Below are 23,024 nucleotides of genomic sequence, written 5' to 3'. Positions count from 1 at the left end.
ATTTGTATTTCTATGTCTGAGTTATTTCACTTATCATAACGGCCTCAAGTTTCATCCATGGTGTCACAAATGGCAGGATTTCCTTCTTTGTCATAGCTAAATACTGTTACACCAAATTGTGTGTGTGTGTGTGTGTGTGTGTGTGTACATACATACATACATCTCATCTCATATCTCTATCCATTCATCTGTAGCCAGACAATTAAGTTGTTTTTATGTCTTGGCTATTGTAGTCACGGCTCATTTAAATTCCTAGTACTTGATAACTTCTTTGTTGACCAGGGACAAATCGAATAGAGGGGATTTTACTCCATGATTCAGCTGTACTTGTCACTCAGTTAAAAATGACTTACTAGGTATCCATCCCTATGGAGGAAGCAAATAGTGTTTTTATTTTGTATAGGAAGGAAAACTTAAGCTCACAGGTTGATCTGCCAGCTTCTCACACAGCTAGTTAAGGTTCAAACCCAGGTTTTCTGATTTGCAAGACCTGCACAGATTAATGCCCCTTCCACCCAGTGACTCCAGCTGTCAGGTAGTGCAAAATGCTATTGACAGGCTTTAGTAGTAAATCCCAATTACATCAAAATAGAAATCATAGGAACAAACTCAAAAAAGTTATGATAAAATTAGCAGTCTGTCTCATTTGAAAATAGTCTTGTCAGTTATGGTGAGGTGTCACTATTTATATTGAGTATGGTAAATAAATAATGGTAAAAACCCAAATGGAAATGTAACAGTCTGAGCTTTGTCTGTCTCCCTGTGCCTTCCATAGACCTCAGTTTAGAAAGAAAACTAGCTTGGTCTGGTCTGTGCCGACATGATGACGCATCATAAAAATTTTCTTAAGTGTGTGGCAATGGGCTCTTTTTGTTTATAATTACAGGTGTAATCTGTGCTGGTTCTATGAAGTCAAACAGTGTAGACATATTTAAGAAAAAATGAAATATCTCTGCTCCTCCTTTATCCTACACTTCATTGGCTACTGATATGAATGTTTTAGTGTGTCCAGGGGTCAGTTCAACATATTTTCTATCAGGCAACAAATATCTATGGTTCATCAACTTTTGGTTGTTGCATAAATTTAATGTGGGTTGCAGTGATTTTATATCAACAGAAAATGTTTCCAATGCCAATGGAAAGTTCATGTCATTGTAACATTTTTGTAAAGCCTTTTAAAAGGTTACCAGAAGTAGGCTGATGCTATATAGCCTTTTATGAAGTAATTATAATTTCCAACTATGGGAGAGGAAACTCTGGTGAAATGAAGATTATGATTTTAACCTCTGCCTCTAGTTTTGCAAGGCAGGGCTGTGTTAAAGCTGTTGACTAACATATTTCTCCTAGTACTTGGTGCTCACTACGAATAGTTGTGTAATCATTTAAAACCCACTCAGGTACTGATGATTTCTATGAAATTTCTCTATAAATATTAACTTTATAATTCAGAGCAGGAGAGTTATTTTGACGTAAGTTCCAGGATAAAACATCTGTTACCAGCTAATTTGCAAGAGAGAAAAGAAAAACTTTTTAAACTAGACATGGTTCCTGGTTGCATCATAGAGATGTTTAACATGCACATATGGAAGTGTGCCCTCTACTAGACTGGGATTTGGGGCTTTTTTTTTTTTTAAGCTAGTGAGTTTCTCCCTACTTGTGAAGAACTGTTTAGTACTTTGAGCAAAAAGATTGCCTCCTTGTTTGGCATGAACCAGCCTAGAGAATCAAAGATGGTAAATCTCAACATGGGCATCTTTTCCATATTTGCTTAACTCAATGGCCACCAGAAATTATGCCCAAAGGTTTGTGAATGAGACAACCTGTTGGCCTGAGAGCATTTTTGCAAAAGGCCACTTATTTTCTCCATGAGCTTCAACAACCGACCACAGATGTATTTGTGGGAACTATTTGGCCTGCAGCCCTGTTGCAGTGGTGCTGGTGGAGATCTCATGCCCAGGCAGGTGCTGTGTGCCTGGTGTGCGAAAGAGGGTCCTTAGCTGCCTCCAGGAGCACACTCGATCTCCCCCAAATAAATCAGTGCATTGCATTCAACATCTCTTCCTGTTGAGGTACAAAATGATGGAAACATCTTTTGTAGCCAGAATGTAGCTGTTGTATTTAGTATGTTGTTTTATTTTGTTTCTTTCATTTCCACGTTCAGGCTTTACTGAGGGAGGAAAAGTGTTCTTACAAAGAAGAGGGTTACAGAAACAAGTCAGTTCAGGCAAAAAGCTTTTGGTTTAGGTGGTTGGTTGTTGCATTCCCAGCCTGTTTAGGAAAGAATTTATTGTCTGGTCTTCACAGCTGTTGGTCATATCACTGGGGTGGGGGGTAAGGGTAGTCAGAGGCCTATTATCTCTGAGAGATAATGGTTCAGCTGCACCTCTCAGTTGCTTTAATTTGCTGTCTTTCCACTGTCTTCCTGCACAGTCTCTATCACCTTACTACCTGCTTTATGTTTAATCACCTGCAAATCTTCTCCTAGCCCCAGCTTTGCTTTATCAACATTAATTGAGCAAATGTGCTGTGCCTGGTACAGGATTAGGTGCTGGGCTGAGTGTTGGGTGACTAAGAATGAGTAAGATGCAGCTCTTGGCTGTGGAGAGGTGGGTTCCATGGAACCAGGTGTTTGCAGTAAGTGCCATTATTGAGGTTTGTACACAACCGTGGGCGGAGAATGGCAGGCAGCTTCTCAGAAGGGATTGAGTGGGCCAGATGTTGAAGGGCCAGACAAATGCAGTGAGATCAGGAGAATCTGGAATTCATCTGTGGTGGAAGGGCCGGGAAGGCAGGGAGGGCTCGTGCCATGAAGACTGTTAGCATGATTTAAGGATTTTGGATTTTACTGCATAGTTGATTGGGAGATCCTGAAAGATTTCAAGGAAAAGAGTGATAGGATTGAATTTGCTTTTGGAAGGATCTCCCTGACAGCATGTTGGAAAAATAGGTTGAAGAGAGGAGGTGGTGGAGGCAAGCCTTTCCTGAGTCAGGCTCCGAAATGCCTACAGTGGCCACGTTCTTAGAGATGCGTGAGTCTGAGAGCTTCTGAAAGAGTCAGCATCTGTGAGCTCTGAAGAGACTGACTGCTTCCAGGAAGCAGAGAGGAGTTCTGGATGAGTCTGAAACTTGAACTGGGCGATTATTAGGTGGAAAGTGGTGGCTCAAGGAGAGCAGGTTTGCAGGAGGGGAGAATTTTCTGTTCTTCCAACAAGCCTTACACATTTCTCCTCTGCTTTGGCTCAGACCATTCCCCTTCCTTGTAATTCCAGACTCACTTCCTCTTTTCCCTAGCCGGTGCCAAACCCAGAAAGTTGTTCCTGATCTTCTGAGCCCAAAGTGCCCATCGATGAATTCTCTTGCCCTTTCTTTTCCTCTTCTACCCAATTAGCATTCACCTTGTATTTTGTCTTTGTTGTTCATTATCTTTGCATTAATTATCCCCACAACTAGAGTGTAAGTTTCTTGGGGACTGGAACTAGGCCATTTGGATCTTCTAGAAAACATGTAAAATAGTCCTAATGTTGTAGACATTTCATTGCTATAATTAAAAACAAAAACACCTCTCTTTGTCACTGTCCTCTAAAATGTCAGTTCCCTGCAGGCAGATGTCTTGTGTGCTTCCTATTCTGTGTCCCTTGTGCCTACAATGGTGCTTGATACTCAGTAGAAGCCAAGCAAATCATTGTTGAAAGGATGAATAAACGACTTTTTAAATTTTTTAAATTATATTTTACCGATTATGATATTACAGTTGTCCTGATTTTTCTCCATTTGCCCCCCTTCACCCAGCCCTCCCTATTCCATCTGGCAATGCCCCCACCATTGTTCATGGCCATGGGTCATGCGTGTAAGTTCTTTGGCTACCCCATTCCCTATACTGTACTTTACATCCCCAGGGCTATTCTGTAACTACTTATTTGTACTTCTTAATTCCCTCACCTCTTCACCCATTCTCCCCTACCCCCTTCCATCTGGCAACCTTCCAGTAACTAACTACTTTTCTCTTGCTTTTAAGAGTCTCTCTTTATCTTTAATCTTTGGCCTTTTAAAAATGATCTGTCTTGGAGTGGGTCTCTTTGCATCCATCATAAATGGGATTCTCTGTGCTTCCTGGACTTGCATGTCTATTTCCTTCATCATTTTAGGGAAGTTTTCTTTCACTTTTTTCAGATAAATTTCCAGTTTCTTGTTCTTTCTCTTCTTCTCACACCCCTATGATGTGAATGTTGGACTTTTTAAAGTTGTCCCAGAGGCTGTTTATACTGTCCTCATTTTTTTGGATTCTTTTTTCTTCTTGTTGTTCTGAATGGTTGTTTTTGGTTCCTTATGTTCCAAATAATTGATTTGATTCTTGGTTTCATCAACTCGATTGTTGCCCTGTAAACTGTTCTTTATTTCAATTAATGTATCCTTTGTTTCTGACTGGATGTTTTCTATGCTTCTGAGGTCCTTACTAGGTTCCTTGAACATCATTATAACCAGTGTTTTGACCTCTGCATCTGACAGATTATTTCCATTTCATTTAGCTCTTTCTTTGGAGTTTTGATCTGTTCTTTCGTTTGGGCCATGTTTCTTTCTCTCTTCATTTTGGCAGCCTCTCTGTGCTTGTTTATATGTTTTAGGTAGAGCTGCTTTGACTACCTGTCTTGGTAGTGTGGCCTAATATAGTAGGTGTCCTGTAGGGCCCAGTGGCATAACCTCCCCTATCACCCAAGCTGGGTACTTGAGGTGCGCCCTTTGTGTGGGCTAGTACACCCTTCTCTTGCAGTTGAGCCAGAGTTGCTGTTGGCAAATCAATGGGAGGAATTTACCCAGGCCACTCAGCAGTACCAACCTCTGCCCTCCATGGAGGGTCAGCTGTGCAGGGGCAGAGTGGTGGTGCTCTGACGTGGTCTGTAGCTGTCCAGTGGGTGTGCTAGGCCTGGGGTTTCCTGGGTGGTGCAGGCCAAGGTCAGCCCCCCACCTATGTTTTGCCCAGGGAACCCTGCCTGAGCTGTAAAGCAGTCTTAGATGGCTTCTACTTGTGCTGGGCTTGGAGATTCCCAGGTGAAGCCAAGCTGTGACTCTAATCTGGCTGCTGCTAGGGCTCACTGAAGCCAGCTGTTTCTTGTTTGTTAAGATTTAGGAGACCAGCCATTCTTATGGAAAAGCAGCTTGGGTGGGTCCCTAAGTTGGGTGGGGTTGAGGCTCTGTGGGTTTTCAAGATGGGTCACACATTGTTATTCAGGTTGATGGAGTCTCAGACCTGGCATCAGACTACTGGCTCTCTGGGGGAGATGGCGCAGCAGAGCGACTAGGGCCTGTACTTGCCCCAGTGACAGACACTTCATTTTCTCCCTGTATATCACTGGTGCCCTTCAAGATGCCAGCCTGGTGCTGGAGCTCAGACAGAGGGAGTCTGGGTTCCCCAAGAGGAACTGATTAGGGCTCTAGCAGCCTCCTCCACCGATCTGTCTCTAGAAGTTGCCTGCCAGAAGTTGTGGGGACTTATCTTCCCAGCCCTGGAATCCTGGGCTGGGGGGCCTGGTGTGGGGCTGGGACTCCTCACTCCTGAGATATCCCTCCTAGATTTTTATCCATGGGGTTGTGGGTCCAGCCTGTTCCACCTCTGCACCCCTCCTACCAGTCTGGATGGATGTGGTTTCTTCAATTCTATAGTTGTCAGACTTCCATTCAACTCGATTTCTGATGTTCCTCAGTGATGGTTGTTCTGCATTTTAGTTGTAATTTTGATGTGTTTGTGCAAAGAGGTGAACCATGTCTGCCTACATTGCCATCTTGGCCAGAAGCCGAATCACTCTTTTAAAATAATTTGATTAACATAACGCTTAGTGGTTTTATGGCCCTAGCAGAATTCCCTTTTATGGCTTTTGAAATTCCCTCAGTTACTTGTTATAAAAATGTTGATTGTACTTACTCTATGAGGCACTCAGCTAGGTTCCAGTCCTAGCTGACCTCCAGTATCTCACTATCTAGGAAGAAGGCAGTGAATAGGGAATTGCAGTAATCTGTGATTAATGCTGTAATCAAGATGTGACCAGGGCCAGTCCTGGTACCAAGGGGAGTGCCTGTAACCTTGCTTTGGGGAATCCAAGAGGGTTCCAAAGAGGCAGTTCCTGAGCCAGCCCTGAAAGGAGTGAGGAGGTAAGTGAAGGAGTGGGGCTAGGACAAGGGAGTGTCCTGCGCATATCAAAATGTGCCATGGTTTCTCGGGGGATAAACCTTGATGCTGTCCTTACCTTATTTGCTATGGCAAGGGGATCGTTCATATACATATCTTTATTCTATATCTATCTATATATATATATCTAATCTATTTTTCTATGAGGGTGATGACAACTGAAAAACCAAGCAAACTGTCCTTAAAGTGTTTCTTTTTTAGCATAGTCAGTTTGGATCTTTCCCAGAAACCTTCTGTTATTTTCAGTTTGAAATCCACAGGCACAATTTGTTTCCCAGATTCTAACTTACAGGTCAAATAATTACTTTCCAAAGGGTCCCCCAGTCTCCTCTTACACTTCTCATCATTCTGTGGATCTAACACAAACTCAGCTTGGAAAGAGTAAACAAGTTCCACACACCCCTTTCTCTTTTCTTTTTTCTCAAATGGATGAAACAGTCACGTATGTTGATTGCTATACATTTTATTTGTCTTTTAGAAACCAAGAAATTTACATCAAGACCTCCTGTGAAGATTTACATCAGAGATATTACTTAAATTCTGAAATTATTGAGGGAAGATTAAATTACTAAGAATCCCGCAATCTAGCTTTAAAGGATGGTCTTGAATGCTCAAAGTGTTGTTTGTAGCACATTGAATTAAAATGATTGTATTTTAATAAAAGTTTTCACTCTAGCTGGTGATACTTTAGATTTTCTCCTGTTATCCTACCTCTCAGTTGTGTTTCGTATTGTAGCCGATTGAAGACATCTTGGAGTGTCAGTAGGCTTCTCATTGACCTCTGGACCCTCAGCCTGCGTATGATGGCAATGCTTTCCACGTAGTAGATACTCAACAAGCATTTGTTAAGGGACTGTGTTTTTTTTTTAAAGCAGTTTTTTTTGTTTTTTTTTAAGATTTTATTTATTTATTTTTAGAGAGGGAAGGGAGGGAGAAAGAGGGGGAGAGAGAAACATCAATGTGTGGTTGCTGGGGGTCATGGCCTGCAACCCAGGTATGTGACCTGACTGGGAATCGAACCTGCGACACTCTGGTTCGCAGCCCGTGCTCAATCCACTGAGCTACACCAGTCAGGGCTGGGACTGTGTTTTTAAATGTATGTAATTTTATTAAGAATTTTCTAAAAAACAAAATACAACATTCCAAAAACACCCCAGAATTTACTGTTGGTACTGATTCCTGTGAGTTGGCTGTGCTTCCACATGCAAGTCAAGAAATGAAGGAAACCGTGAAATATTCAGAATCATTTGACATCAAAAGCCTTAACATCTAACTGTAGTCACCCCTCAGAAAGCTACAACCTGCATTTTTTAAAAAGCACTTCCTCTCCCAAGAGTCTTATTGGCTGTACAACAATCTGTACAGTTTTTGTGCTGAAGCTAATCTGGAGCTGCACTTGAACTCACGTTCTAAGCAGAAACAACTGCCTGGGTGCACATGCTACTCCACACACATCATCCCAGGATGCCATTTATTCTTCATTTTTATTCTCTTTCTGCTCCTCACCATCTTTGTATTCTCCTTCCTCTTTATCTTACATTGTAATGGAGGCTTTGCATGCTGGAAGATTTAAGCTTCTTGATCTGCTTTTGATACAGTGCCTTCAGGGCTGGGTCTGTGGAAAAATCACTAGTTTTAGAACAGAAAAGCATCTTTCCCAGTTCCCTTCAACCAAGGAAATGTACTTCTTGGCTGATTGGTAACGCCTATGAAAAGATAGAGACTCTGAGAATTTAATACAATCGAGTGATTGTCTTAAGTCATTGTCATTACTGCCTTTCTTGTATAGTTTCATTTTGCTTTTTAATACGGCAAGTAAAATTAATTAGCATCCATTTTAAGAAGCAGCCAGTGTAAAGAATACTAGCTGAAAAAGTCAACAATAAAATATTTTGGATATGTACCAAAGAGCAATTCAAATACTATTCAGCCGAAGCATCAGATGGGATGTTTGCACAGAAGACAAATCGAAGGGTTAATAGTCACCTTTCTCTGCCATGGTACTTATTACTGCCCTGGCTACATCACTGAATGCTAATTGGAAAAACTTGCTGCAGTAAGTTATTCAGTAGCCAAAAATACAAATGAAAGAAAATATATTCTTTTGTGAAGTCCAGATGTTGCTTTTATATTTAATGCTTTCAATCTAGGACATTGAAACTCTACTATTTCCCACATTTTAAAATACAAATACTTGAAATTGGGGGAAAAAGGATATTGGTTTTTAAAATTCTCTTTTCTATAATTTTTATTTTAACTTTGGCAGAACTTTAGCCTCGGGTCAAAGTCATGTATATAGATGTTCTTTCACAAAGTATAATTATGCAAATTGTAGGATTGTTTATAAAGCTTGTTTTATATAAACTAAGATTGTGTTTACATAATTGAATTTGTTATGATTTCTCCAGACACTATTATATCTAGATGTTTGAAAAACAGTCTTTGGACAGACAACATGATGCTGGTCTGGCTTGTGGCATCACACACACACCTTAAGCCCGTTTCCCGCCACCCAGCTTGTGCTAAGTTTTTAGGAGAAATTACTTCCCACTAAATTCTAGACAAAAATGATGCACCCTTCTTGCATTTAAAACTCAACATTATTTTAAGTTTTGTTACTTATATTATGATTGGAAACAGTTGCATTCATTTGTTATTTCCTTCTGTTACTTGTTAAACTCTGAATGCTTAATTTATATAAAACATAAAAGACTCTTTTTCAAAAAAAAAAAAAAACCAACAAAGGAAATCCACCATTGTTTCTAAGTGATACAAATAGGAAAGAAACAGTACAAATTTATTGATCTTAGATGCTACCTAGGAAAAGAGATTTTAAACAGAGCTTCTTGGTTTCTTAGGGGAAAGTTAATCCCTAAGAGGACAGCAAAAAAAAAAAATTAAAAGGAAGAAAGCATGGGTGAAGGCTGTTTGTTGATGGAGAGTGGTGAGGAGGGAAAAGGAACGTCTTCCTGTCAGAAGGCCTGAGTTTGCATTGGCTTTGTCACCTAGAATCTCACCTGGGGCAAGTGTCTAGGCTTCTCTGAGCCTGTTTCTTCAGCCCTGTGGGAATGTTATGAGGAGGTGAGGTGGGACCTACAGTGCTGGGTGGAGCCTTTTCACCCACGTTGCACAGGGGGTGGTTACAATGTACCATCCTAATGAATTCCTGTATTTAACAGCATTCACCGGAGCCCTGGCTGGGTCACTTAGTTGGTTAGAGCGTCATCCCTATACACAAAGGTTGTGGGGTTGACCCATGACCAGGGCACATATGAGAATCAACCAATGAATGCATAAGTAAGTGAAACAACAGATCTGTTTCTCTCTTTCTCCCCTCTCCCTAAAACAAGTCAATAAATAAAAATTAAAAGCAATCATGGGAACTGCTACTCTTAACCTTGGAGAGCTCTAAGTCCTTCCTGCTGCCATGCGGTGTTGCTCTGTGTCATGCCATGTGCAGGGACTTTCAGGGTGGGGGGATCACGACAGCAGCTGTGCCGCAGACACATGTATTTAAAGATAAAGGAGTTGAAAAACATCATGTCATTTCTGCAAAGATATCATGACTGTGTGTGCATTTTTTTCTCTACGATCACAGATCTTCAGACTGACTGAGCTCTCCAGATTCCAGGAAACCTATTTCAGGGGAATCTCAGGAGATCTTAGCAAAAGGTCCTAGGGTTGAACTTAGTTGGCCAACCAATAAGTGGCTCATGAATATAAGGATTGTAGTTCACATTCTTCCAATTGCTGCCAGGCCATTGTAACCAGCCTGTGTACGTGTGTGTAACTGTAGCAGTGTGTGCTCAAGAAGTGAGCGAGGAGACAAGTAAGCACTAAATAGCTTTGATTACAAATTGAGCCTTTAGACCATGACAGGAGCACAGAGGAGGGAAAGAGTAATGATTCTCTCAGTGCTCAGGGTTGTGCATGACTCCATAGTCACTACTGGGCTGTGGAAGCATGGGGGTTCACTCAGAGAGTTCACCATTCACTGGAGGGGAGGCAGTCCCAAGGCAGGTGAGGGAGGTGATGGCTGACCTGCTGCAAAAAACCCACTTACCTTTGATGAGCTTCCCACCAGCCCCTTCCCAGTTTTTGACCATTGTGAATGCCAGCAGCTCAGTTTTTGGCACCTCATTCTCTGCATGTCTTCAGAATTGGAGATTAGCCTGGATCTCTAAGAGAGGACCTTCTCAGCTACCTCATTACCCTGTACACCCAAACTCCACTCTCAGAGGGCTGTGGATGCTTTGGGAATCTGCATACACTTGGGTCTGGAGAGGTGGAGGAGAGACTAGGTCCTTCGTCTCTCTCCCTGAGGGGATCTACCTGCCCTGCCCCCGCCCCGAGAGCCCTGAGTAAGTGTAGGTGCCAGGGATCAGGTGAAATCAATCTTAAGGTTTGGCTTTGCAAATGAAAACCTGAGTTTGATTAGCAGCACTTTCAGTGGAACCTGAAATAAAAGGGTGACTCCTCCCTGCGTTGAAGATGACTCTGCCACCTGTTATAGACAGCTTCGCCTCCTCGACTGGGCCAGGGCTGCAGACCAGCGTCCTGAGGTACTGCGGTGTGGAGGAAGTGGGCCCCTCCGCTGGCCTGTGGTCCTTTTTATTTATCCCCCACCAGCTCCTTTTCCTGCCCTTCACTTGCCCATCATTCTCAGAGTCCTTTATCCTTCCTTGTCCCAAGTATTTTCATCAGACATTTAGCCTGGTTCTTCACAGAGACAGAGGCCAGCACTACTGAAACTTTGTTTCCAGTCCAGACAGTCACTAGCTGTGTGACCTTGAATGGTTAATATAACTTTCCCTTCTGGGTAAAATGCAGCTAATATTAGATCCTACTTCAAGGGTGATTGTATAAAAAATGATATAATTTTTAAAAATCTTACTTTGCAGGATTGTATGCCCGATACACTAAAAGCTTTTGGTAATTATGAGCTAATGTTATTAATAGTATGAGTAGCTGTTTTTGCCTATGTCTTAACCGAGACTTACCCTTTTTAAAAAAAATTTTGTCCTCACCTGAGGACATGTTTTTTTCATTGCTTTTTGAGAGAGAGGAAGGGAGAGAGAGAGAAACATCAGTGCGAGAGCGAAGCATCTGTTGGTTGCCTCCTGCATGTGCCTGGGCGAGGGGTTGTGTGCACCCGGGCCAGGGACCAAACCCACAGCCTAGGTGCGTGCCTTGACCAGCAATCCAACCCATAACCCCTTGGTTATGGGATGATGCTCCAGCCAACCAAGCCACATCAGCCAGGGCCAGACTTACTGCTGTTCTTTTTTATTAGAAATGTTGCCTTTCTTCCACACAGCTATATCTTTCATTTATACGGCTCATTGTAATTGTTTTCTTTTTTATTAAATTGAGCATCTGAGGGGAACTATCACCTCAGTGAATGCCTGGCATGTAGAAGGTGATCAATAAATCTGTGTTTAATGAGTGAATGAAAGATATCGATTATTGAAAAGCTGTCTGGTGTGCTTGGAAAGATAGGACTTTGGATGTCGATCAACCCTCAGGCAGGTTATTATAACTTTGGATCATTGTTTTTCATATCAAAAATGTAGTAGGGGTAGAACAGAAATGCAGAAGGGGTAATGATATGTTACAGGGTGGTTATAAGCTTACCATATTAATATATAAAAGGATGAGGGACAGTTCCTGGCACACAGTCTACCAATGAATAAGTAGTGGCAGTCATTAAAACAACTAAAATGGAGAAATGAAAATCCAGTCATTAAATTGGACTTTCCAGTGGATGCATTTTACAATAGAATTGTACCATCTCTTGAAGTTTTGAAAGGCAAGAGAATGTAGTGTAAAGATATATAATAAAAGTGAAATGATATTTTGATAGCTTTTACACTGAAGAAATGTGTAAGAAATAACATTAATCTAGACAATATAAGATTTTAAAAGTAGCTTATGTTAAAGTTTAAAGAGTAGTATTTTTGGTATTGATCATGTAAATTTTTAGTAAAATATGTAGTTTTTAAATATGTACCTTTTGTCACTTGAATGAGCAGTTATTTTAAACAGAAAAATTTTCAGATATTCAATTTGTCCACAAGAATAAAATTTGTTCATGGAATATTATCTAAAAGTTTGAAGTCAAGTAAAATCTCTGTTAAAAGAAATGGCTGTGTTACAGAGAAAAATGATAGAACTGAAACATGAACACAAAAACATCACTACTGTTATGGTTTGAATTGTTTTGAATTTAGTGGCATAAAAATAACAGTCTCTACCAAATTTGTACAATAGGTGTATGAAATAACATTTCTCACTTTGTGTGCTTGGGAGTGATTCAACCTCCATCCAGTTGCTTAAACTCAACCCTGCCAGACCCCCTTTGGGAGCAGCAGATCTAAGAAAACTCACTCTTCCCATTGGGTAGATGACAGCAAAACGAGAGCAAGGAGGTGGGTTTTATCCCCAAATCAGGTAGACTTTAAGACATTTGCTCTCTGTTTAAGCCTTTCATTGAAGAGAACTTCAGTAAAAGCCCAAATTCCGTTCTCCAGTTACTGCACTTAGAACTGCAGTTCTTGTCATCCATGGTTTCAGCCTGCACGCCATTCCAAAGATGGCCAGCCAGACCGTCTCACATCTGCTGCCTCCATTTAAATTTAAATAGTATTTAGTACCCTCTGGGTACATGCTTCTACCACACTGCAGCTTACAAAACATAAAGGAGACATGAACATTTCTAACAGGCCTTGTTATCTACTCTAAAGGTAAGCAACACAGCAAATGGTTTTTGGGCAATGTGGTAATCATGGTTTTCCTGAGAGTTACAGTTCCCTAACCTGTGGCTAGTGGCTTGCTTTATCCTCCAAAATACTTATTTTGAAGCATTCAATCACAATCTTAACTTGTTTGGCACACACAGAAACATCCCTTGGAAAGCTGACTGTGGAATTTGCTAGCAGTGGCCTTCATAAATCAGGTCTGTTGCCCTTTTAAAAAGTCATGTGCATAGAGATTTAATTTAGTTCAGAGCCCTGGGTTTTTCTTGTCTCACAATCTTTGCTAATTCAGTAAGCATTTACTGAAGACCTCCTGTGGGTCATTTAAGGTCTAAGGATACAAAACCAAGTGTAGAAGATCCCATCTTCACTGGAGCTTGTATTCTAATAAGTGACAAAATAAAAATGCATGCAGAAATTCATTCAATTTCCCAGTGCCTATTTAGCATCTTCTATATGCCAGGCATTGTGCTCAGCACTAGGGTTGAGCAATACATGAGACAGAAACAGCCTCTGCCTTTGATGAGTAGGCAGACTGGCAGGGAAGACAAACATGCTAACATTATATTTAAAGGTTGTGAAAAAAAAGGAGAGACTGAACGAGGAGGATAGCACTGCTGAGAATGGAACTTGGGTGTATCCAAAGCCAGGATGGGCCCTCACCAGAGGATGGCTAACAAGTGCAGCTGTTATTTTCATAATTCTAAAAATAGCATGGCCTCAGACTCTTGAAAAAGGTCTATGAGAAGGCTCAAGGTGTATGTTAGATTAGTGTGTAAAACACCACAGATGTTTCCAGGCCTGCACTTTGAGCTGTATTGGGGGAATCTTCCCCGGGCTTTGCTTACATTAATTTCTGTAGCCATTAATGCACTTTGTGAAGGTGAGCAAGTGGCATTGTTGCTGTATGGTCCTGTGCCCCTTTATTTCTTGGTAGATGGGCTAAAATATTAGTACTGGGTTGGGAAGGACCAAAACTTGGTAGGTCACTCCCAGTTTCCTTTCTTCTTCCTTTGTAGCTCAGGTTAGCTTAGTCTTCTCCCTTCCTTAAGTTAAAGGAGAAGGAGCTGGGAGGCTGGGCCTCAGCAGTCTCTGCAGTGTCCTTCAGTTGACAGAGGAGGAGGAAAGAGGAGTGGCGCAGGTACACCTGTGCCCTGCAGTCCATCTCCCCCCCCCCGCTAACTTGACAGGGGCAGGGACCTAGTAAGGAGCCCATTTCCTAGTCTTCCTGTCATGCTCACTGAGGGACATGACTCATTCCTGTCCGGAAGTGACTGACTCTGGCTGGGAGTCATAACCAAGCCCCTGAGACATGAATCAGAATTTGTGTGTGGGTGGAAAAGCACCACGGGGGCTCTGACATGCTCCATCAAGGGTTTTCCCTTTGAGAAATCCTGATATTAAGTTAATGCCCCCCGCCCCTTATCTGTGGTTTTGCTTTCCATGTTTTTTACTTACCCACCGTCAACCAAGGTCTAAAAATATTAAATGGAAAATTCCAGAAATAAGTAACTCATCAGTTTTAAATTGTGTGCCCTTCTGAGTCGCGTGATACCATGCCCCGTCCCCTCCCAGGATGGGAATCATCCCTTCGTCCAGCGTCTGCACACTGTATGTGCTCCCTGCTCTTCAGTCACTCAGTAGCCGTCTCGGTTATCGGTCAGGTATCAGAGAGAGAACATACACATACTTTTTATGACAGTATATTATAATTTTTTAATTTTATTGTTGTTAATCTCATACTGTGCCTAATTTATAAATTAAACTGCTATAGATACGTGTATGTAGGGAGAAGATGGTGTACAGGTGTCTAGGGTTTGGTGCTGTCTGTGGTTTCAGGCATCCATTGGGGGTCTTAGAACACGTCCCTCGTGGAACAAGGGGCTGGGGCGGGGGCTGCTGCCCTAGGCAGTCACTCTCTGGAGCTCCTTCCCTGTGTATAGCCAAGGTGCCCTAGTGATAGAGTAATGCAGATGAGGCAGATTAAAACTTGTTTTGTTTTCAGTTGATAGGGCAGAAGGAAACGGATACAAATTCTGATTTTATTACTATTTTAAAGTCCCATAATTTTTCCATGTGAGGGTCTTTGATGCGTTACTGAAATCTATTACTCAATATGACTATGTTATTGAACTTCTTGTCATAGCCATTACATTAGATTCCTTCCAATTTGGAAATATTTTCTCTATAAATGCTGTTGGGATCAAGTACATAATATATTACCATTAACCCTTTGCCATGATTTTATCTGAACAGTCTATTCCTAGTAATATTTTTTAGTCCAGTGGTATATTTTACTATTTAAAAGTCATATTTTACATACAATGAAATAGTTAATTGTTCAGTTTGGTAAGCTCTGACAGTAGCATCACTGCCACCCCAAACAAGATAGAAGACACTTCCATCGGCCTCTCAAGTCAGGCCTTCTCCTTACAGGCCAGATGTCACATAACGACTTCTACTCTCGTAAATTGGTGTGGCCTGTTCTTGAATTCATATAAATGGAATCATATAAAATGTCACCTTTTCGTGCTTAAGCTTCTTTCACGCAGTGTGATAGTTTTGGAGATCCGTCCATGTTGATGTAATTATGTCTAGTAGTTCAGACTATTTTATCTGTAAGAATATCTGGAAAAATATTTTGAATTAAATCTTGAAGTATTACATCTCTCATAAATAAATAGTTAACCTTTCAATTCTATTTTTACTTGAAAGTCAAGTGTTCTTTTGGCCTTAGTTATTTTGGTAATCCCTCTAGCAGCTTACACAATGCCTTGCCTGTAATAGGAAGTTTGCAAATGTTTCCTTAAGTCGAAAGAAGTGTGGGAGAAATGAACTCATCTCACTTCACAGAGATTCAGATTTTAATTGCCCAGCCGTGATTGTGAAACCAAACCGCATGTTCATTCTGAGCGTTAGTCCACTGACGATTTTTCTGGTGTGTGTGATACAGTGCAGGTTGGATGGTTTGTGGATGCCTTCCTTCAGTGTGAGGAGTTCAAGTGTAGTAATTCGTTTTTCCCAAAGGTCCGCTCTCATTGCTGGTTTTTACTAGTAAAAACATTCTAGATGGATATTATTAGCCTTATACGGAACCTGAAGAGCTCTGAGGACAGAAAACAGGGACGATGACCGATCCAGAACGAAGGAGCGACTCCGTGTTGATAGAGGATGTTAGCGTCCAAAATATTTGCTTAAGCCTTCCACGTTCCCAGAGAAGTTACTGACGCTGACCATGGTTTCCTTTAAGGGTGACTCATGATTTCTTGAGTTTGCTTTCCACTACGTGTTAGTCATCTTCTCTGCCTGGGTTAAAGCAGGCTTTAGACTCTGTCTGGATTCCAGCCTTCCCAGACCGGCCCCCTTCCCCCACCCCAACCCGTTTCTTGATTCCCACTTCTTGCCTTAGTCACACGGCAGTCTCTGGAACCAATTCTGACTCCAGGCAAGAAGGACTCTAAAATTCAGCATTTAGTTATCAGTTTAGCATTAACCTTGTGTTGTTTCAGTTTTGACAATTTGGCTTGTCCCTTTTTTCTGCCAAGTTGCCCAGACTGCTTTCTCAGAAACACACTTAGGGCCCCAGTCTCTTTATTCTCCAGGTCCTCTCTCACTCTTGTGAACGCCTCCTGGTTGCTCTCATGCTCTGGACATTGAGTCCTCCCCTGTGTGGTGCTACCTGCCCCTGCCTGTGGCAGACCCAGGTAGTGGTCAGCTTGTGCCCCCAGATGTAATAACATGAACTGTACTCTCTTTCCTTCTGTAGCTGTTATACCAGTGTTACCCTAAATCTGGGGCCCTGTGTTGTGATCAGAGTGTCATATTTATTTTCACTCTACTTCATTAGTCATGCCCTGCTGGCTGCTGTGAGTGGGTCTGTGAGTAAGAGTGGGATTCAGTTTCCTTGCAGTAAAGGAAGGAGACTTAACTTCAGCCTGGCCCCCAAGAAGGATCAAGTGTTTACTGGAATGTGGGAAAACCACCTCGTGGCCACAGTAGGAATTGGTGCCTGGCAATAAACATTCTGTCCTAAATCAGCTCCCCGATACTGAGAAGTAACCTATTCGAGCCGCGGGATATCTGAGCAGAGCTGGCATTCAGCAGCGCTTATAACACTTAATGGCTGTAGCTGTCATCCACCCCTCCCTGTGTTTTTGCTATGGAAACTGGATATTGTCCTCAGTCTTGTGCACATACAGCTTTAAGAAAGGTCCCCTAGTCAGAATTTCCAGTGTTTGAAAATGTGTTGGGAATCCAAAAAGTTGAGAACCACTCTTGGCTTTTTCCTTCCCTCCCTGAGGCTGATGGCATTTCTGAACCAGCCTGCCCGTCTGCACCTACATTTCCTGGTGACCACGTCCTCCTCCAGGTGGCCTTCCTCCTGGCTTGCGCTCTGCATTTTTTCCCAGGCACTTGACCCACTCTGGAGGCAGGCCTCATTCCTCCCAGGCAGCCTCCAAAGCCTGTCCTGGCCCAGGATCCTTACCCAGCCAGGCTTGACTGTATTTGGAAATGGAAGAGGTTATATTGAAGAGAAGGAGGGAAGGAGGCTCTTGTCTGCCTTATGAGAGAGAAATTAGCTGTGGTGAATGAGCAGACAAAAACAAACCTAATCTTGGTGTGACAGAACTTAGAAGACATCTGGTTCAAGGTTTAATTTGGAAAAATTAAAAGCGATAAATGCTGTGAATGGGTTAAATGTAAGGTTTATTGTCCGGCTTCTGATAGAGCTATGTGTGCCACCAAAATTTGTTTTATTAAGCTTTTGAGCTCTCACATACGAAGTTCAATGTGGATTGAAAAAGGTTCCCTTCTGAACTTTTTATTTTATAAAACAAGTAAGGTTATAGCGTTTCACATGCCTTTTTAAAAGTTTGTGATTTCTGACTTTTATTCTGCAACGGGAATAGGAAAGTATATATTAGTCACCGTTTCACAAATGTAGTCGACCCTTGAGCAGCGCAGGGCTTTGGGACTTGACTCTTGGCACAATTGAAAATCCACGTGTAACTTTTGACTCCTACCAAATTTAAGTACTAATAGCCTGCTGTTGGCTAAAAGCCTTACCCATAACATAAACAGTTAACATATTTTGTTATATATTATGTACTGTAATCTTACAGTGAAGTAAGCTAGAGGAAAGGAAACATTTAAAAAATTATAAGGAAGGTAAGAAAAAACTCTCCACGTAGTTCAAGCCTGTTTTGTTGCAGAGCCAACTGTATGTGTAGAAAAGCTGTTATCTGTGATTCCTGCTGTATCCCGTGGTAGTTTATTCGTCACTTAATTTGTCCACAATTAGTGAGGGATTGTTTGAATCATAAAATAACAGTTGTAGTAAAAATTGCTTTGTAGCTTTTTGAAGTGTAAATGTATTTATTGTACATAGGAATCACCTTGGCCATGCATTCTGAACTTTTAAAAGCACCACTTTCTTAATATTATTCAGCTATGACAACCTGGAATAAAGCATTTAATTTTTTTTCATATCTCTCTGTCCTTATATCAGTGATTGAATTTACCTGCTTCTTGGTCATATTAGAAAGGTTTATAGATACATTTTTAAGTGTAATTAATTACTACAGATTAAATGGGAGAGGTTCAGATATAGTACTGATTGCCTTCTCTTAGAGCAAGTTACCTCCTGGAAGTGTGCATGACAGAGAAAATAAATTGAAGCTCATTTCCTCAAAGGAATAGTATAGAAAGGGAGATTATACTAAGGGCTTTTTATCCTGTGTTTTATAGAAATAATTACAAATACTTTAATGTGCTTACATAAGGCTTTCCCAGTAACTTAAAAATCAATTGGACAGGGAAATATAGTAGTAACAAAAAAAATCATATTTGATTTTTGATGACAGAATATGAAAAGTTTCTTTTCATGTTTTTCATGATTCCTGCCTTGTTTTATTGTAATCATTAGAAGATGAGTGAATGAAACCTTCGCAGTGGGGTTAAGCATGGCTCTTTGAAGGAGAGCATCTGTCAGGCCTCTTTGAGTGGGTGTGTGGGCGTCTCCTGCTTGGAGGACAATCTCTCTGAGAAACTCTCCAGGAAGATGCTGGCTACTCCGTTTCTACTTACCAAATTGCCCAAGCATTTGTTACTATATGAGTTTTTACCTTCAGGTCTTTGGATCTGTGGGTCTGGGCTTGAGGTGGGGGAGTTCTTCAGTCCCTTAAACTGTCTGGGAAATGGGTTTATTTGCATATTTTCAGGTCTCTGGTGAAAGGAATCCATAACTTCCATCAGATTCTGAAGGGGATCCTTGATCCAGAAGGACTGAAATGCCAGCTCAGTGAAAGTGGGGTAATTTGATACAGAACTCGTAAGTTAAGGTTTGTCAGCCGCACAGTGCTGTAAGATTGTTAATCAACACTGCTACTTTTTGAAACTGAACGTCTCTGTTTTCCTGTGCTGTCATCGTTAGCTCCCACACTGACATTTCTTAAGGTCCACCTGTTTAAAATATGTGTACTACAATGGATTCTCCTAGGTGGTTTTAGTGGCAGAGGACCAGAGAAGGAATATGTGATATTTTAAAAATATATTTCTTCACTTCCGACTGCCTGTTTTAATTAGGAATCTTCAGTCACAGAGAGTGGGAAACCAAACAAATGTCCTGACTAATAAAGGGAACTTAGTTAGGTGCCTAAACTGAAAGGGTCAGAGGTAGTTCTACCTGCAGAAGCCAGCCTTGCCCTCAGGTCGCATAGAGGGATGCCCAGCAGCTGCAGCCCCTCCCTGGCAGCGGAGGGGCAGTGGTGGTTTCCCGTCTGTCCGCCCCGCTTCGCCCTGTCATCCACAGGAAGAGTTCTGGTAACCTCTTCCCTAGAACTTACAGCAGATGGCTCTGATGGGATTGCACACTCATCCCTGAAACCCCTACTACGGACACGAGCTGTAGGGCATGTGGATCAGCCCTCGATGTGAGTGGCGTTACTTAAGCCACATAAAGGAAATAGGGGAATGTGTACACTTCCTTTGAACTTTTATGTTATTACCTTCCAAACCTAGAACCGCAGAGAAATCATTAATTCAATGTACTGAAATACAATGTTTATTATTCATAATTCATGTTTGCTTTTCTTAATATAAAATTTAGAGACAAGATATTTTTATTGCTCTGTGTTAAAGTAAAAGCAAAAAAAATTAAAACTGATTTTACTGGGGGCTTTCATTAGGGCTCCTTTCTCTCCCCTCTGGGTTGGCGTATGACAGTGCTTCACAGAAAAGGTACTTCCCTCTTCACTGCTTTTTCACTGTGTTACCACAAGTGTTGTTCAAATACCTTTGCAGCATAAAGCAGTAGAAAAGGCTCATTGGGAAGTGTTTTCTGATGTCCGAATGACTGAATTAAAATTTTTACTCTGTTACTTGCTGGTAGTACAACCTTAAGTTGTTAATCTCTAAGCTGTTTTTTTTCTCATTATAAAGATAAAATGAGATAAAATACATAAAGGACTTAGTGTAGTCCCTGGACTGGTAGTTGTGTACATTAGCCAAATTATGCAAATCTCATCATTTCAAATAAAATTATTATAATATGTGCAAGAACTTAATTACAGGCATTCATGAGTGGGCCCATGGCTAAATACTACGTCTACACAATCAGTCTGTTCTTTGTAATTTTGCATAGATTCTCCTGGGTAGGAGTCTAGAAGTTAGATTGACATTTTAGTAAAAAAAAAAAAACCCAAGAAGATTAAGTTGACAAAGATAGAATATGGTATATTAATATTATTAATAAGCATTACTTGTGTTACTGAATTAAATCTGAAAATATCAAGAGGGAAATTAGCTTAAAGCACTGAATTTCGGTGTCGGCCTGAGTGTAAGTGTGTACGGTACATCTTTAATTGATTTTATTCCTTGGGTGACTTTTTTTCAGTTTACTCAGGGGCTCATGTTCCATCATATTATAATAGGAATGAATAAAAATGAATATATTCATTTACCTTCTACAGTAAATTGTTCCTATGAGAATTGTTGAATTAGTGACATTCTTTGGAGCCAATGAGCACAAGACTGAAACCTACAGCAAGTTTGCTCTGTGGTTTTTGGTTTTCTCACACTTCCCAGTGTAATCCTTTTTGAGCTTGTCGGGGTTTTTTTAACCTGGGTCAGTATAGTGCCTGAAATTTTTCTACACTTGGGAATTCAAGTCAAAGTAAACATTGCTAGCTGCGAGGAAAGAGTAATGAGGCCAAGGTTGCTGGGCTTTGGAAGAGAACGCTGACCAGTAACCTGTAATAACGTGGAGAGGCCCACTGTGGGAATGGATATAGAGAGAATCCTACTGGATTTAAGGAATTCATCCTTGTAATTAACCTAATGGTGCAGATTGTTAAACACTTAATGAGGTCCAAATATAGACTTTTCCCTGGAAAATGTTCAAAAATAGACAAGGCGAGGGTTGGCTGGATTGTTTCAATATAGCCTTGCTTCCAGTGAAGTCATCTGGGAGCAGACCAGACCAGACCAGACGACTTCCTGAGTCATTTCCATCCTCCTTTCTAATGAATTCCATCAACCCAGGATTTATTAAGTTAGTGTCTGCTGTATGCCTATCAGTACTAAATGCTAGGAAGGTGCATTAAAAGAGTAATGTTTTAAGTGCCAGTATGAATACTTTATATGTATTAACACATTTAATAGTTATAACAATGCTATTAGGTAGGTAGGTGCTATTATAATGCCCATTGTGTGGATGATAAAATTGAGGGTCAGGAAAGTTAAGTAATTCTCTGAAGTCACACAGCAAGTAAATGGTGAAGGCAGGATCGGAACGTAGGCACAGTTATTAAGCTGATTCAGTCTAATGATGGGTACAAGAATGAAAAATAAAATAAAAACAGTATATGCATTTGATTCGCTAATATAGTGGGGAATTATGAATATTTTTCATGATCTATAGAACCTCATTGCTATTCATTTTGTTTCATACACTTGAAAATCCTGCTAGTTTCCACTTAGGGGGAAGGTTGATCTGGACATGACAGTGATTCCTTGAAATTAATGGAAGGAAAAATATGATAATTATTTCTGTAGTTAATTTTTTCCTGGTATGTGTATATAATGGTAATAGCTTCCTTTTTTGTAGCTGTGGCACTCTGCAGTTAACAAAGCACTTGTGTCTCTCTTGGTTGTCACAACAGACATGTGAAGTCGGCAGGGCACCCGTTTTATGGATGAGCAAACTGAAGCACCGAGTCACCCTGAACTTTGGCCAGGATACTATTCTGTTACCCAGTTTGGAACGCTTCCACCGAGTAACATGGCTGATTTTTTCTATGTGTGTCTATAGGGAATATACATGAGATTGTAAAGAAAATGTATTTAATGGCAAGTAAACTTAGAAAAAGAAATGAAACTAGGTATTTGGAGTTAGTTGACCAGAGGGAACATGGAGTTGAGACACTGGCCAAAGTCACTGAAACCAAGGGTTGGTTGTCTCACTGACTAGGAGATGTTGGCCTCACTGAGTCAGCCTTAGAATAATTCTCCGATTCAAGGGTATCAGGCCTGGGCCCCTGTGGTCAGCCTTAGCTCCAAGGAAGACCTGCTGACTTACACTTCCCTGCTGGAGGGTGGGTCCGCTGTGGAAATGGGAGGTGTTAGTTACTCCAAGTCAGGATTCCAGCCCAGTGACATAGCTCAAACTCTCTGGTTGTCCTCATTGTCTGTTCTGTTCTTTTCTTTCCCTCCCTCTGTTCCTCCCTCCCTCCCTATTTCTTTCTTTCATCAAGGGAGGGATAGTATTCTTAATTTATTTTATTTAAATTTAATGACAGTCTAAAGTTTTATGCCAGGTGCTTAATCTGTTCAAACAGAGGGCTTGAAGATATTTGTTCTTAAGACCTACAGGTTTTCTAGGGGATTATTGGGTTATTTTTTTAAAAACAGTTGGTAGTTTTCTCTCTTCAATTATAGTTGACATTAAATATTTCATTAGTTGCAGGTGTACAGTGTAGTGGTTAGATATTTATATAATTAATGAAGTAATACTCCCCCTAGTACATCTGGCACCCAATGACACCATACATAGTTTTTATAATATTATTGACTGTGCACCCTAGGCCGTA

General features: G+C 41.0%; 1 protein-coding gene across 3 annotated transcripts in view; it reads left to right on the top strand.

Moving 5' to 3' along the window:
- ANO6 (anoctamin 6) overlaps positions 1–23,024 on the top strand; it is a 192,765-nt gene that overhangs the window by 1,940 nt on the left and 167,801 nt on the right. The window contains exon 1 of one of the 3 annotated variants that reach the window (XM_045829295.1): positions 17,617–17,636. The exons of the other annotated variants lie outside the window; for them this stretch is intronic. The gene's annotated coding sequence lies outside the window, so the exon portion shown is untranslated. Of the gene's footprint in view, positions 1–17,616; positions 17,637–23,024 lie in introns of those variants that run through there. 3 annotated transcript variants of the gene reach the window in all.

Source organism: Phyllostomus hastatus, unplaced genomic scaffold, assembly GCF_019186645.2.
Source record: "Phyllostomus hastatus isolate PE091 unplaced genomic scaffold, TTU_PhHast_1.1 phas_scaffold_93, whole genome shotgun sequence".
In the NCBI taxonomy this organism is placed as follows: domain Eukaryota; kingdom Metazoa; phylum Chordata; class Mammalia; order Chiroptera; family Phyllostomidae; genus Phyllostomus; species Phyllostomus hastatus.
The sequence above is the reverse complement of the archived record's forward strand: the minus strand, read 5'-3'. Positions and strand labels throughout refer to the sequence as shown.